This window comes from Triticum aestivum, chromosome 2A (genome assembly GCF_018294505.1).
Source record: "Triticum aestivum cultivar Chinese Spring chromosome 2A, IWGSC CS RefSeq v2.1, whole genome shotgun sequence".
Taxonomy (NCBI): Eukaryota; Viridiplantae; Streptophyta; class Magnoliopsida; order Poales; family Poaceae; genus Triticum; species Triticum aestivum.
The window spans coordinates 558,187,699-558,200,520 of NC_057797.1; positions in this window are offsets into that span (position 1 = coordinate 558,187,699).

Genomic DNA, 12,822 nt, shown 5'->3' on the forward strand with positions numbered 1-12,822 from the left:
TTTGCCTTGGTGTTATTTTAGTACGAACTCTAGGATAGATCGAACGAAAAGAATAGCTTTGTATTATTTTAGTACGAACTCTTGAATAGATCGAACGAAAAGAATAGCTTTGATGTGGTTTCATACCCTACAAACAATTTCTATCTTTTGTTCTCCGCTAATAGGAACTAAGGAGTGATTCTTTATTGCACTTTGAGGGATAATCATATGATCCAACTATGTTAGCACTGTTGAGAGATTGCACTAGTGAAAGTACGGACCCTAGGCCTTGTTTTTAAGCATTGCAACACCGTTTTTGTGCCCGTTTACTATTTGTTACCTTACTGTTTTTATTTATTCAGATTATAAAAATATATTTCTACCATCCATATTACACTTTTATCACCATCTCTTCGCTGAACTAGTGCACCTATACAATTTGCCATTGTATTGGGTGTGTTGGGGACACAAGAGATTTCTTGTATTTGGTTGCAGGGTCGTTTGAGAGAGACCATCTTAATCCTACACCTCTCATGGATTGATAAACCTTAGGTTATCCACTTGAGGGAAAACTACTACTGTCCTATAAAACTCTATGCTTGGAGGCCCAACACATGTCTACAAGAATAAAGTTGTGTAGTAGACATCACCCCTCCTTCCTCCCAAGGGCCCTCCTTAATGACCCTTTCCTTGAACGCCTGAGCTACCTCCCCCTTGAGCTTCCACCACTTCGTTCTAGCGACTTTGGCATGCTTATCTCGTTGGACATGAATCTGAAAGCGGAAGTTAGCAACCACCAGCTTATGCTGGGGTACAACACTCTCCCCAGGTATCACCTTAAAATCTAGGCACACACGCCTATCTTCTCTTCTCGAGAGGATGAAATCAATCTGGCTAGAGTGTTGGCCACTACTAAAAGTCGCCAAATGTGATTCTCTCTTTCTAAAGATGGTGTTAGCTACAATCCTGATGTAGGTTAGAGCATAACTTAAGACATCTTCTCCTTCTTGATTCTTGATGCCATAGTCAAAGCCCCCATGCGCCCCTTCAATACCTTTGTTAGATGTACCCACGTGGCCATTGAGGTCTCCTCCTATGAAGAGCTTCTCACCTCACCAATCGGTACACTCCTAACCATGTCTTCCAGGCCTTCCAAGAACTCCCTCTTGGTGTTCTCATTGTGGCCTACTTGCGGGGCATACGCGCTGATAACATTGAGAACCGAGTCCTCAACTACCAGCTTGACCAGGATAATTCGGTCCCCATGTCTCTTGACATCTACCACACCATACTTGAGGCTCTTGTTGATCAAGATGCCTACGCCATTTCTGTTTGCAGTCGCCCCCTGTGTACCACAGCTTGAAGCCGGTATCCTCCACCTCCTTCGCCTTCTGTCCTCTCCATTTGGTTTCTTGGACGCAAAGGATATCAACACCTATCCTCACCGCTGCATCAAAAAATATATGTCCCTTAGAATGTTAGTCCAACGTGTGTTTGTTTATTTGTTGGTTCTACAAAACTATTGGTCCCACATATTAGTGACCATGTAAGAAAAGGAGTAAACTCGCTACCAACCCCAACCTTTATTAGAAGTATGCAAAATGAAAGATAAATTTTGGTTGATATAAGTTGTGCCTTTCGAAGACATGAACCATTGCAGTTCGTGCATGAATCCAAGAAAATACTCAGTGTTTTAAATGAATTCTTGACAGCTTATTTCTTAGTACAATTTGTTTGCTTGTGATTGTTGAGTAGAACTTTTATTTAAATGTTCTACTCACTGGTCATCTAATCATCTCATCCATATTGGCGCAAGAAGGGTGCCACTGGTTTTATCTCTGTCAACTGATTTGGCCGTCTATGGAAGTGGCCATTCTGTTTGGACACTCATGTGGAAATATTAAAAAAATTGTAATTTTTATGCCTAACAATAAATTTTTGCACATGATATGATAATACTATGATGTAAAAAAATCCTTATTTTCCCATTTTCGTAGATAAGCAAGTTGTTTAGCTCAGTAAAAAAAATTAGGAGCCTCTTTGATTCGATAGCATGTCCACTTAGACCCTATAGAATTTTGTTTGCACCAAACTATACTTGGATTGCATCACATGAAAAGTAAATGATTTTTAACAGGTGTTTTTTTGCGGATGATACCACGTGAAAGTGCAACTATCCCTGGGAGGTTTTGGCAATTCCTAACAACATATAGCTCATTGAGCTAATGCTATTCCAAGATGAATATTTCAGGAAAGCTCAATGGTTGGCATGGCATGGATTAGAAAGTGGACCCTTCAAAATGCTAAGGATAAAAGATTGGCTCAAGCTCAAAGCACAAGACTCTACATTTTCTATTTTAGTGATCCAAGATCACATTGAGTCTATAGGAAAAGCCAATATTATTAAGAAGGGATGAGGTGTTGCTTAATGAGGTGCTTGCTCAAAATGCTTAGTGATATGCTCCAAAACCCTCCACTACTTTCTCATATCCACATATGTCCCACACCAAATATCCAACTCGGCCCCACTGATTATTTCTATCTGGCGCCACCGAGTTCAGTTGACATAGCCACTACCAGAAACCCTAGTCTTTTCGGTCTTACCTATAGGGATCTCGGTCTCACCAAGATGGGATTGTAATCTCTCCCTTTCCCTTCGTAATGTTTCGGTCGAACCGAGATGAGCGATCAGTCCCACCGAGATTGCAATGTAAACTCTCTGTTTCCCTTTCGTAACACTTTGGTCCAACCGAGATGAGCGAATCGGTCCCACCAAGTTTGCCTGACCAACTATCTGTTAGTCCATTACCAAAATCATTCTCACCGAGTTTGTGTAATCGGTCTCAACGAGATTACATTATGCCCTAAATCTAATTAAATCGGTCCCACCGAGTTGACATGTCGGTCCCACCGAGAATCCTAACTTTCACATTTTGAACTAAATCGGTCTGATCGAGTTTCATGATTCGGTCCCACCAAGTTTGGTGATTTGTGTGTAACGGTTAGATTTTGTGTGGAGGCTATTTATACCCCTCCACCCACTCTTCATTCGTGGAGAGAGCCATCAGAACATGCCTACGATTCCAATACATATTTTCTGAGAGAGAACCACCTACACTTGTGTTGAGGTCAAGATATTCCATTCCAACCACATAAATCTTGATCTCTAGCCTTCCCCAAGTTGCTTTCCACTCAAATCTTCTTTCTACCAAATCCAATCCTATGAGAGAGAGAGAGAGAGTTAAGTGTTGGGGAGACTATCATTTGAAGCACAAGAGCAAGGAGTTCATCATCAACACACCAGTTGTTACTTCTTGGAGAGTGGTGTCTCCTAGATTGGCTAGGTGTCACTTGGGAGCCTCCGACAAGATTGTGGAGTTGAACCAAGGGGTTTGTAAGGGCAAGGAGATCGCCTACTTCGTGAAGATCTACCCTAGTGAGGCAAGTCCTTCGTGGGCGATGGCCATGGTGGGATAGACAAGGTTAATTCTTCGTGGACCCTTCGTGGGTGGAGCCCTCCGTGGACTCGCGCAACCGTTACCCTTCGTGGGTTGAAATTCTCCATCAACGTGGATGTACGATAACACCACCTATCGGAACCACAGATAAAAAATCTCCGTGTCAACATTGCGTTTTCTCCCTGAAACTCATCCCTTTACCTTCCTATGCAATTGTTTTACATTCCGGTGCTATACTCTTAGAATTGCATATGTAGGTTGATTGCTTGACTTGTGCTATGTTGCTAAAATCTGCCAAGAACTAAAATTGGGAAAGGCTAGATTTTTATTTGGTCAAATAGTCTAATCACCCCCCCTCTAGACATACTTTCGATCCTACAAGTGGTATCAGAGCTTTGGTCTCCATTTGCTTTGATTTCCATAGCTTTTGGTGGTCATAGCCTTGGTTTCACAACCTAGGAGAGTATGGCGTCTAGCGAGGGAAATTACCACCGTAGAGGTCCTTACTTTGATGGTACAAATTTTGCTAGTTGGAAGCATAAGATGAAAATACATATTCTTGGACATAACCCCGCCGTTTGGGCTATTGTGTGTATTGGCTTGCAAGGTGAATTCTTTGATGGGAGAGAACCAAACCGTGAAGCTACCGCGGAAGAGTTGAAGATGCTACAATACAATGCTCAAGCTTGTGATATTCTCTTCAACGGATTGTGCCCCGAAGGATTCAACAAAATTAGCCGTCTTGAGAACGCAAAGGAAATTTGGGATACTTTGATTGATATGCACGAAGGTACTGACTCTGTCAAGGAATCCAAATTGGATGTACTTCAAAGTCAACTTGACAAGTTCAAAATGAAGGATGGTGAAGGTGTCGCTGAAATGTATTCTAGGCTTGCTCTCATCACAAATGAGATTGCTGGCTTAGGAAGTGAAGAGATGACCGACAAATTCATCATCAAGAAGATCCTAAGAGCCTTGGATGGAAAATATGATATCGTGTGCACATTGATCCAAATGATGCCCAATTACAAAGATCTCAAGCCAACGAAAGTCATTGGAAGAATTGTTGCTCATGAGATATCACTCAAGGATAAGGAAGAGCTTCACAACAAGTCAAGTGGTGCTTACAAAGCCTCATGTGATGCTCCCATGTCATCAAGCGAGAAACAAACCTTCAATGAAGAATTGAGCCTAATGGTAAAGAACTTCAACAAGTTCTACAAGAGTAGAAGCAAAGAAAGAAGTTCCAAGTCAAGGTCCTACAATGACAAAAGATCTTCTAGTCGTGAGCGTAATTGCTACAATTATGGAAGACCCGGACACTACTCCAATGAGTGTACAGCTCCCTACAAAAGAAGAGAAGATTCTCCCGAAAGAAGAAGTGGAAGAGAAGAATCACCACCAAGAGAAAGGAGGAGGAGAGATGATCGTTATGAACGAAATATCTCTCGGAGAAGCAAGGATTCGAAAAGGAAAGAAAAGTCATCAAGGAGCTACACAAAAAGAAGACATCAAGCTCATGTTGGTGAATGGGTATCCGGCTCCGACTCTGACAATCACTCCGAAAGAAGTTATCACTCCGACTCCGAATATACTCAAGATGAAGGTGTTGCCGGTCTAGCACTTGTGTCAACCAACTCCCACGACATATTTGACTCACCAAATGAAGGAATTGGAAGGTGCTTCATGGCCAAAGGTCCAAAGGTAACACATCCCGAGTATGTTGATTTCAATAGTGATGAAGATGATTTGCTAGGTGATGATGATTTACTTGTTGACAACTCTAGTGATTAAAACTATGATGAAACGTCAATTAATCATGCTAATCAAGATAAAACGAATGATGATGATAAGAAGGAGATTGAACGTCTAACTAAGGAACTAAACACTCTTAAGTTAGCTCATGAAACTACCTTGGAAAATCATCGATAACTTTTAAAGATTCATGATAATCTACGCTTTGAAAAGCTCAACCTTGAGCAAGAGCATGCGTTTTTAAAGGCAATCAATGATGATCTTCGCAAGAAAAGTTCTTCTTACATTGCCAAGCGTTTACTCTTGTCTACTTACATGCCACAAGTTAAATCTAGCAACAAGAGCAAGAAAGATTCTTCATCTAGTAGTAACAACAATCATGCCAAATCCAATATTGTTGCTTCTAGTAGTTCTCTTGATTCCACTAATGATTCTCTTAGCCACGTTACACTTGAGCAAGAAAATATCTTATTGAAGGGAATTATAGAGAAAGGTGTTTAGAAGAGCCTTGCCGGGAGTAAGCAATTTGAGGAAATTGTACGCAAGCAAGGAAGACACCGGAAGAATCAAGGTGTTGGTTTTGAACGAAAGTTCAATGCCAATGGAGTTGAGTGGGAAGAAGATCAATACCCCAAGACGAAGTTTGTTCCTCAACAAGAGAAGTATGATCCTACTTCTTTCAAAGGGACACAAGCTCAATATGATCTTCCACCACAAGACCACAAGCAAAAAGGCAAGGACAAGCTTCAAGAGGAGATTGATGCATTTGAAGAAGCACCCAAGGCCTTGGTCAAGTGGGTTCCCAAGACCACATCAAGTTCTACTTCATCAAGTACAACTACAACTCCAAGGGTTCCCATCAAGACGGTGTGGATCCAGAAGAAGAAGAACTAGAGAGTTCTTGAGGGTGACTCCACCAACATACTTCACTCTTATCATTTTGGCGAGGACAAGTGCAAACAACTTCCATATCTTGCACTAGTTCAAGGAGTCACAAACCCTCTTGTTGGTAAGACAAGGGACAAGGTAACCTAATGCTTTCATGGACATCATCTTGTGTATGCATCACTCTATGTCTATGGATATCCTTGTTTGTTCCTTATGGGACTAACCCGTGTAGGTATTAAAAGTGCAACTCACTCCAAAGGATTGCTCCAAATGATCTACATCAACATTGAGCATCTACATCTTCAACACCTACATGAAGTCATCATCGACAAAACCCAAGGTTAGTTCATCCCTCTTAGGGGGGATATCACATCTAGGGGGAGCTTTACTCTAACCAATTGAGCTAAAGCAACTCTAATGGTGTGAGCACAACAATGCTTTATGTAAAAGTGGTAACCCCACTTGTGCTTAAATGATGAGTATGACCTATGATCAAATGTTCTCATTTGACTCCTAAGTCAATATACTCATATATAGATGAGCTAGTCATCGCCAAATTGCTTGATAGATGCTAGAGTGTTTGTGCATGCTTTGTCACATATTTCATTTGCTATTTTATTCGTTGAGCATGTTGGTTGCATATTTTACTCATTCGAGGACATCCATTTGTTGTTTTGATTGTTTGGCTCTTTCTCTTTTGCCAAATGGATGGACAAGAATGCCTAAGAACTCCCTCTAGCTATCTATGCTTTTCTCGTCTCAAACTCTATTCATGCTAGATCACAAAGTTTGAACAAGTCAGATTCGAACCACTCTATGTGAGGAGCACTCGGAGTTCCCGATTTGTCATAGACTTAAACTTCCAAAACCTCTTTGTGTATCTCGGTCTTACAGATTCATCCTTTTCGGTCCTACCAAGATCACTTAGTTGATCTAGGTTTTCAATCACGGTGCAACCGATTAGAGCCTTTCGGTCACACCGAGTTGCAGTAACTCCTTGCAGTTTTGCATCTCGGTGCCACCGAGTCGTTCCACTAGGTCACACCGACAGGGTCAGGTTATATATACCGATGGGCCAAAATTTGGAAATTCTTCCGAACCTCCTCGCCCGCGCATGATGTCTACTACACAACCTTCTTCTTGTAGACGTTGTTGGGCCTCCAAGTGCAGAGGTTTGTAGGACAGTAGAAAATTTCCCTCAAGTGGATGACCTAAGGTTTATCAATCTGTAGGAGGCGTAGGATGAAGATGGTCTCTCTCAAGCAACCCTACAACCAAATAACAAAGAGTCTCTTGTGTCCCCAACACACCCAATACAATGGTAAATTGTATAGGTGCACTAGTTCGGCGAAGAGATGGTGAAACAAGTGGTATATGGATTGTAGATAAAGGTATTTGTAATCTGAAATAATAAAAACAGCAAGGTAGCAAGTGATAAAAGTGAGCGTAAACGGTATTACAATGATAGGAAACAAGGCCTAGGGTTCATACTTTCGCTAGTGTAAGTTCCCTCAACAATGCTAACATAATTGGATCACATAACTATCCCTCAACATGCAACAAAGAGTCACTCCAAAGTCACCAATAGCGGAGAACAAACGAAGAGATTATGGTAGGGTACGAAACCACCTCAAAGTTATTCTTTCCAACCAATCCGTTGGGCTATTCCTATAAGTGTCACAAACAGCCCTAGAGTTCGTACTAGAATAACACCTTAAGAAACAAATCAAACAAAACCCTAATGTCACCTAGGTACTCCTATGTCACCTCAAGTATCCGTGGGTATGATTATACATATGCATCACACAATCTCAGATTCATCTATTCAACCAACACAAAGGACCTCAAAGAGTGCCCCAAAGTTCCTACCGGAGAATCACGACGAAAACGTGTGCCAACCCCTATGCATAGGTTCCCAATGTCATGAAACCCACAAGTTGATCACCTTAACATACATCAAGTGGCACGTGGTATCCCATCGTCACCACATATATCCACAACAAGACATACATCAAGTGTTCTCAAATCTTTAAAGACTCAATCCGATAAGATAACTTCAAAGGGAAAACTCAATTCATTACAAGAGAGAAGAGGGGGAGGAGAAACATAGGATCCAAATATAATAGAAAAGCTCGCGATACATCAAGATCGTATCATCTCAAGAACACGAGAGAGAGAGAGAGATCAAACACATAGCTACTGGTACGTACCCTCAGCCCCGAGGGAGAACTACTCCCTCCTCGTCATGGAGAGCACCGGGATGATGAAGATGGCCACCGATGAGGGATCCCCCCTCCGGCAGGGTGCCGGAACAGGGTCCCGATTGACTTTTGGTGGCTACGGAGGATTCTGGCGGCGGAAATCTCGATCTATCTTGCGTTCTGGAAGTTTTAGGGTATATGGAGTTATATAGGCAGAAGAAGCATGTCAGGGGAGCCACGGGGGCCCCACGAGACAAGGGGCGCGCCCTAGGGGGGGCGTGCCCCCCACCGTCGTGAGCACCTCGTTCCTTCCTTGACGTGGGGTCCAAGTCCATCAGGTGTGTTTCCTTCCAAAAATAACTTCTCCAGTTGATTTCGTTCTGTTTCGACTCCGTCTGATATTCCTTTTCTTCAAAACACTAAAATAGGCATAAAACAGCAAATCTGGGCTGGGCCTCCGGTTAATAGGTTAGTCCCAAAAGTAATATAGAAGTGGATAATAAAGCCCAATAATGCCCAAAACAGTATATAATATAGCATAGAGCAATCAAAAATTATAGATACGTTGGAGACGCATCAAGCATCCCCAAGCTTAATTCCTGCTCGTCCTCAAGTAGGTGAATGATAAAAAAAAGATAATTTTTGACGTGGAATGCTAGTTGGCATAATTTCAATGTAATTCTTCTTACTTGTGATATGAATATTCACATTCGAAAGATTCAAGACAAAAATTCATATTGACATAAAAATAATAATACTTCAAGCATACTAACTAAGCAATCATGTCTTCTCAAAATATCATGGCCAAAGAAAGCTATCCCTACAAAATCATATAGTCTGGCTATGCTCCATCTTCACCACACAACATATTTAAATCATGCACAACCCCGATGACAAGCCAAGCAATTGTTTCATACTTTTGATGTTCTCAAACTTTTTCAATCTTCACGCAATACATGAGCGTGAGCCATGGACATGGCACTATAGGTGGAATAGAATGGTGGTTGTGGAGAAGACAAAAAGGGAGAAAATAGTCTCACATCAACTAGGCGTATCAACGGGCTGTGGAGATGCCCATCAATAGATATCAATGTGAGTGAGTAGGGATTGCCATGCAACGGATGCACTAGAGCTATAAATGTATGAAAGCTCAACAAAAGAAACTAGTGGGTGTGCATCCAACTTGCTTGCTCACGAAGACCTAGGGCACTTGAGGAGGCCCATCATTGGAATATACAAGCCAAGTTCTATAATGTAAAATTCCCACTAGTATATGAAAGTGACAACATATGAGACTCTCTATATGAAGAACATGGTGCTACTTTGAAGCACAATATATGAGACTTGCTATATCATGGTGCTACTTTGAAGCACAAGTGTGGAAAAAAGGATAGTAGCATTGCCCCTTTTTTATTTATTTTCTCTTTTTTTTGGGCCTTTCTTTTTTTTGGCCTTTCTCTTTTTTTATTTGGCCTTTCTTTTTTTATTTGGGACAATGCTCTATTAATGATGATCATCACACTTCTATTTATTTACAACTCAATGATACAACTCGATACTAGAACAAAGTATGACTCTATATGAATGCCTCCCACGGTGTACTGGGATATGCAATGAATCAAGAGTGACAAGTATGAAGAAATTATGAACGGTGGCTTTGCCACAAATACTATGTCAACTACATGATCATGCTAAGAAATATGACAATGATGAATGTGTCATGATGAACTAGATGGTGGAAAGTTGCATGGAAATATATCTCGGAATGGCTATGGAAATGCCATAATAGGTAGGTATGGTGGCTGTTTTGAGGAAGGTATATGGTAGGTGTATGATACCGGCGAAAGGTGTGTGGTATTAGAGAGGCTAGCAAAGGTGGAAGGGTGAGAGTGCGTATAATCCATGGACTCAACATTAGTCATAAAGAACTCACATACTTATTGCAAAAATCTATTAGTTATCGAAACAAAGTACTATGCGCATGCTCCTAAGGGGATAGATTGGTAGGAAAAGACCATCGCTCGTCCCCGACCGCCACTCATAAGGAAAACAATCAATAAATAAATCATGCTCCGACTTCGTCACATAATGGTTCACCATACGTGCATGCTACGGGAATCACAAACTTCAACACAAGTACTTCTCAAATTCATAACCACTCAACTAGCATGACTCTAATATCACCATCTCCATATCTCAAAACAATTATCAAGTATCAAACTTCTCTTAGTATTCAACACACTCATAAGAGAATTTTATTATTCTTGAATACCTAGCATATTAGGATTTTAAGAAAATTACCATGCTATTAAGACTCTCAAAATAATCTAAGTGAAGCATGAGAGTTCATCTATTTCTTCAAAATAAAACTACCACCATGCTCTAAAAGATATAAGTGAAGCACTAGAGCAAACGACAAAACTACTCCGAAAGATATAAGTGAAGATCAACGAGTAGTCAAATAATTATGCAACTATGTGAAGACTCTCTAACATTTAATAATTTCAGATCTTGGTACTCTATTAAAACAGCAAGCAAAGCAAAATAAAATGACATCTAAGAATAGCAAACATCATGTGAAGAAGCAAAAACTTAGGATCAACCGAAACTAACCGATAATTGTTGAAGAAGAAAGGTGGGATGCCAACCGGGGCATCCCCAAGCTTAGACGCTTGAGACTTCTTGAAATATTATCTTGGGGTGCCTTGGGCATCCCCAAGTTTGAGCTTTTGTGTCTCCTTAATTCCTCTCATATTACGGTCTCCCTAAATCTCAAAAAGCTTCATCCACACAAAACTCAACAAGGACTCGTGAGATAAGTTAGTATAAACCATTGCAAACACCTTATTATACTCTACTGTAGCAAATCACTAAAATTATTATTCAACATTGCATACTAAATACCTCTGCATATTTAATAGTCCTATCCTCAAATAGAATCATTAAAGAAGCAAACATATGCAAACAATGCAAACATAACAGCAATCTGCCTAAACAGGATAGTCTGTAAAGAATGCTACAACATCCATACTTACCTAGCTCCAAAAATTATGAAAGAACATTCCCACTGTAGTAAATTTATCAGAGCTTAATATGAAAAAGGTTTCAAAATTTTATCAGATTCTGACTTTTCTAGGGAATTATTGCAACAGTGGTAAACTTTCTGTTTTCAAACAGCAACATGCGAACTTCTAAAATAGGCATAGTAAAGGCTATCAATGCCACTTTTATTGAAATAAAATATGCAAAACATTTTTCTAAATAACAACAAAAAAATTCTAACAAAATAAATTGACGCTCCAAGCAAAACACATATCATGTGGCGAATAAAAATATAGGTCCAAGTAAAGTTACCGATGAACGAAGACGAAGGAGGGGATGCCTTCCGGGGCATCCCCAAGCTTAGGCTCTTGGTTGTCCTTGAATATTACCTTGGGGTGCCTTGGGCATCCCCAAGCTTACTCTCTTGCCACTCCTTATTCCATAGTCCATCGAATCCTTACCCAAAACTTGAAAACTTCACAACACAAAACTTAAAGTAGAAAACTCGTAAGCTCCGTTAGTATAAGAAAATAAATCACCACTTCAAGTTAATGTAATGAACTCATTATTTATTTATATTGGTGTTAAACCTACTGTATTCCAACTTCTCTATGGTTTATAAACTATTTTACTAGCCATAGATTCATCAAAATAAGTAAACAACACATGAAAAACAGAATCTGTCAAAAACAGAACAGTCTGTAGTAATCTTTGTCAAACGTATACTTATGGAACTCATAAAATTCTCAAATAAATTTCTGGACCTGAGGAATTTATCTATTAATCATCTGCAAAACGAATTAACTAAATAGCACTCTCCAAATAAAAATGGGAGCAATTCTCGTGAGCACTAAAGTTTCTGTTTTTTACAGCATGATCAACAAGAGTCTCCCCAAGTCTTCCCAAAGGTTCTACTTGGCACAAATACTAATTAAAATCATAAAACCACATCTAAACAGAGTCTAGATGAATTATTTATTACTAAACAGGAACAAAAATCAAGGAACTAAAATAAAATTGGGTTGCCTCCCAACAAGCGCTATCGTTTAACGCCCCTAGCTAGGCATGGTGATTTTAATGATGCTCACACAAAGGATAAGAATTGTAACATAAAGAGAGCATCATGAAGAATATGGCTATCACATTTAAGTATAACCCACTTCCTATGCATAGGGATTTTGTGAGAAAATAACTTATGGGAACGAGAATCAACTAGCATAGGAAGGTAAAACAAGCGTAGCTTCAAAACTTTAAGCACATAGAGAGGAAACTTGATATTATTGCAATTCCTACAAGCATATATTACTCCCTCATAATAATTTTTTCAGTAGCATCATGAATGAATTCAACAATATAACCAGCACCTAAAACATTCTTTTCATGATCTACAAGCATAGAAAATTTACTACTCTCCGCACAAGCAAAATTCTTCTCATGAATAATAGTGGGAGCAAACGCAACAAAATAACTATCATGTGATTGAAAATTAAGATCAAGAT